The 5,214-nt window shown below is 41.2% G+C and overlaps 1 protein-coding gene across 1 annotated transcript in view; it reads left to right on the forward strand.

Moving 5' to 3' along the window:
• Positions 1-5,214, forward strand: part of LOC103367553 (aldehyde dehydrogenase, mitochondrial-like) — a 15,779-nt gene that overhangs the window by 6,500 nt on the left and 4,065 nt on the right. The gene's annotated exons all lie outside the window — the stretch shown is intronic.

Here is a 5,214-nt window from a genome sequence, read left to right on the forward strand (position 1 = left end):
GAAAAACATACTGAGCAATGTTGTTCAAATAACAGACGATATCTATGGAAAAATAAAAAGATTTCAAAGTAACTTTATGTGTTATAGCGTAAGTACTTGGTATCGGTATCGGTATCGGTATCGGTGAGTACTCAAATGCAAGTACTCGTACAGTACTCGTTTTGGAAAAAATTGGTATCGGTGCATCCCTATACATTACTGAATAATTTTGTACATTATATTGATATTATTGTTCAGATTTAGCTGTACAATGTTTCAGCTGTCATTTGTGCAGAAAGAAGAAAAGGTAAACCGTTTGATGAAGATGTTTCACCTTCATCCAAGAGACGTCTTCAGTTCTATCTGACTAATGTGGACTTTCAGATGTTTATTGTAGCTCCAGCTCACACAGCTAAAGACCCACTAGCCACCAAAGACTCTCACGTCTTAGTGTGTGAACGGTTGTGAAACCAGGTGGTGCAACATTGACGACAGAATCAATGGTGGGGGAGCTGCAAGTTTTCACAAGAAGGGATATGAATCTGCCATGTCAGCAGTCACTCAAGATGTTAATGATGGTGAAACTTTCTGTGGAGAGATCTTAGCACTACGTTACAGGTGCTTGATAAATGGTGCTGGAGACCCCCCTCCCCTTCTGTTTAGACATGGCTGTTTGACTTATTCCAGACATTCACTCTGCTCTTTTAATCAGACGGCAACTAAATGGGTCAGATACATGTGTGAATGCGCAGCCCGGTCGCTAATTTGTAAAAGTTGCACCGGCATCCTTACTAGGTCAGACATACTATCACTTTCAACGTGGCACAAGTGTAAACTGAGCTGTCACGTTACGGGATAAAAACTGCACAAGCGGCGTTGCTTTGAGTCGTGTGACGTGATTTGAAGGATTTTTCCTCTTTTTAGCATCAATATTTGTTCGAAAACGTCACAGAGATGCTTAAAGTTTATGTGCCAAAAACCACAACACAGCTTTTTCACACACTTTGCTCTACAATTTCAAATCTATCAGGCAACAAAATGAAGTGTCTAGAATAATAAAACCTTAATGCAATGAAAACTGACACGAACAGCTTAAAGATAAATGAAAATCACCAGTAATGAGTGTAATCTGAGTGATTTTTCCACACAAATGTTAAGAGGAGCAGCAGTGTGCTTCTTCCAGCTGTTTGGAACTATTGCCTCTGAGTTTGTTTAATACCTGTAGCATCAGACAGCAGTAAGATCCCTATGAGCGTTATATAGGAAGGATAGTGTGGTAGTCAGCTGTGTTGAGGACCACAGTGCTTCTACCTCTGCATGTGAAGTTCTTATCTTTGCTGAGAGACACTACCGCTCCCCTTTCCTGGGATGTGAACTTGGAAGGAGGTACTAAAGTGCTGCTGTTATCTTCAGCCGTACCTGTTTGGCTTCTGCTTCTGATAATGACTGCTGCTGTGGTTGTGATAAAGTCCACTTCTGTTACCTGCTGTGGGGATATGGTGAAGTTCAGTCCTTTTGGCTGCAACAGCCTTCTCTAGTTGGGTTACTTCCATGTCAGGAGTGTCTAATGGTGGACTCCTCTTGGTTTTCTCTGGCTGGTTCAGAAACTATCCTAGTATTTTTGGTCTTAGCTTGTAGTATTGGGCACTTGTGTGTTTGTCACTTCTTGCTGTTTACATGTTGAGCTGGGCCTTCTCTGTAAACGTAGCTATTTCCTCCATGACCGCTGACACCCTGAGGCGTGGGAGTCCTGGTCGTTACCGGGCCATTAGCTGTATCAGCTGGAGTAAACATCTAAAACTCCCCATCAGTTAGAACTGAAGAATCCTCTTGGATAAGAAGTCAGATGTGTTGCTTTCTACTGAAGCTCCTAGGATTACCATGACCTGGATCACTAATTATCTACACAGACAAGTTGTGTTTTGTGTTTAGTTATGTTATAGGTATCAATAAATGAATCCAATGAGAAGAGCTGTATCATAGTTACAACAAGATTTATTGTTTTGGCTCTGGGTGTCCATTGGAATCCATTGTTAATTTCATTTTAATTTCGTAAGCCTGCAGTTCTTCAGCATTACAAATGAAGTCAGATTTTCTTTGTATAACACCTTTCGTGCAGAATTCTAATGCTAATTGCTTAACAAGTCAATAAAAATACAACTAGACACAGATGACACAGTTGTGAACAGAAGTTTACCATTACTATCATGGCAGTCTTGAGTTTCCAGTGGTTCCTTTAACTCTGTTCTCTGTGATGGAATGATTGAAGCACGCGTGTCTTTGTCACAGAAAAATCAATCATGCATTTTGGTTCTTTCATAGAGTTTTCATACTTCCTTCTGGAAACATGACAAAATTTGCTGGGTTCAAAATAGACATGCATAACTTGAATGATCAGTTTTAGTGACGTAGAAAGCTCTGTTAATGAAATATTCCTGGTGGCATGGCCTCTTCACTTCTCATGAGTGATGAAGAATGACTACAGCTGTTGACTTCTCTGAGCAAATGTAAATAGATTGTTGGGCCTTACCATCGCTCTCTGAACAAAGAGAGAGGCTGAAAGAAGATTACATTGAGGAGAAGACGGTGGAGTCCAGCAAGCTAGTTCACCGGACCAATAGACTAAAGCCTGACATTATTCCATCAGTGTTCAATTTCACCGGCTGTGACGTTTGCTCTGCTGATGCACAACATACTCCGAAAACAGCTGTACAGCAGCATCAGTCCGCCGCAGGGAAACGGAACTAAACAGAGCTGAACGACAAACACAAAAGAGCAGTATTCACAGTCCACATGTCACAGATATGTAGCTGTTGGATGAGAACATCATCACCGACAGCAATGAAGTTCAACACAATGCCTCGCTTACCGAACACGTTTCACTGTGAGCTCCTGTTGTCCTCCAGACTACAGATTTCCATTGCGTCTTTGCAGCATCTGAGTTATCTGATGGGAGCCTGGCTGGACGATAAAGCAGCCAAAATGCCTGTGATAAATTCATAAATCATTTTCAAAGTATTCTAAACTCATGTCATTTCATACCACAAACTACATGTGATTCCTCCGCCAGAGCTCAGAGCGTCTAAAAGATATTTTTACCTTGACTTTACGTTTACGAAAGCAGTCAATCAAGACTCCAAACTTTACATAATCCTCAGGTATTTCCACTTCCGCTGTCTTCCTCTTTGCACATCCACACACTGTCTGTAAACCTCACAGGTGCCACTAGAGGGCCATCTCCTTAAGAGGACACATAATCCTCATTCCCCTAGGTAGTGCACCTATTCAGAACATACAGTGTGTTCAGTTCGCTGTGCGCCATTGTGTGGCCTTTAAAAGAACATGTGGAGCCAGCGGTGTTATAACCACTGTCTTGTTCAAACATAGAGCGGTCACATCTGGTGGCCAACACGTGGTCCAACGTACCCACATCCACCATCTTGCTCCCCCCTGCTGTCTTTCTCTACACACACACAGACAAAGCCTTGCATGGTGTTGCTTTTCTGTTCTTATTTATTTGTTGTTATCACCTGTAGTGATAGTTACAGCACATGTTTATCGGCTCGAGAAATTTATTGGTGAAATACATTTTTTGAAATAAACATGCAGCAAACTTAACAAGAGCATTTGTCTGTGGTTGTTTGTGCAGGATTGATTGTGACATCAGCTGGTTGACACTGTTAGTGCTCAATTTCACTAATTAATTGTTAGATGTTTTCTAAATATTAACAATCTTAGGTTATTTATTCCCTTTCCTTAGTGACTGGTGGTGGTTTGATTATTGATCCCTGATTTCAGGGTGGTGCCCCAAAATTACTAATTAAAATTCATAGTTGTAGTAATTACGTTCAGTAGTCGAACTGTCAATAATCAAATTTTCCTGAAGCAAATTCCAGCGTAGGACCTATTTGATACACTCATTACACTCTCAAGATGCTACAATGAAGAAGTCTAAGGAGCGCAGCACAGATCTGATGAAGCAAATCAATCACTGGAACAAGTCAGGAGAATCACCTCCAACAATGATTGTAAAGCAGCTACAACAGTGCAAACAATTGTTTGTATAAAATGCATGTCACAGTTGTGTTGCTGCAATGATCAGAAATAAAATGCAAACTATCACCTGCTGCTGAGGGGTCGTTGGCAGAATGGTCAAGAGTCAACCAAGATTCCCCACAGAACAGGTCTGCAATGAATTACAAGCTGCTGGAACACAGTCGGTGTCAGTAGTTTTAACAACGCCATGGGCTGAGAGGCTGCCCTGCAAGAAGGAAGCTCTTCCTCAAGAAGCAACACCTCAAGGCTCAACTGAAGTTTGCTGCATCTCTACTTGGACAAAGAAAAGACCTTCTGGAGGAAAGTTCTATTGGTCAGATGAAACAAAAATTGAGCTATTTGTCCACAACGAACAGCGATATGTTCAGCAGAACAAAAGGGAGGCCTTAAACGCCAAATATATCAAACCTGTTGTCAAACGCGGTGGTGGCAGTATTATGATCTGGGGCTTTTTCACTGCCCCTGGAACCGGCACTTTACACAGAATAATTGGGGCAGTGAAGATCACCAGCATATTCTTCAGGAAAACCTAAAATTAGCAGCCAAAGGGTCTTGGACACAGCTGGTTGTTCCGACAAGATTAGGATTTTAGACTGGTCTCCCCAAAGTCCTGACTTCAACTCCATTGAGAACATGTGGCTCAAGAAACAAGTCTGTGTCAGAAAACCAACAAATGTAGTTGAGCTGTACCAGTTCTGTCAGGAGTGGTGGTCAAAGATACAACCAGAAGCTTGTGAATGGCGACAACCAAAAAATAACAATACCGGAAGGAAAATTGTTGACCCAGCGATTTTTGACATATTTCCGGAAGACATTTAATAATTTTATAGAAGAACTAAAATGCATAAATGTTTTTTGAGACAAAGATTTATGAGCTTCGATGAGTCCATCATAGAAAATGGAGAGTAATAGGAATAATTGGAAACTCAAGACTTCCCTGATACATAGGACATGGGCTTCACAAGTGTATATCAACTTCTGTTTACAACAGTACACAGGAAAATAATGAAGGCATATACAGTGGATTAAGAGAAGGCTAAACTACAAGATGAGTCTTGAGACTTGTTTTAAATGTATCTACAGACTGTGATGCCCTCAGCTCCTTTAGAAGCGAGGACTTTAGACATTACAGGAAACAGGCCAGTGTCAGAGAATGTTTGTGATGTACATGCAGCATGT

Source organism: Stegastes partitus, unplaced genomic scaffold (assembly GCF_000690725.1).
Source record: "Stegastes partitus isolate 25-593 unplaced genomic scaffold, Stegastes_partitus-1.0.2 Scaffold1061, whole genome shotgun sequence".
Taxonomy (NCBI): domain Eukaryota; kingdom Metazoa; phylum Chordata; class Actinopteri; family Pomacentridae; genus Stegastes; species Stegastes partitus.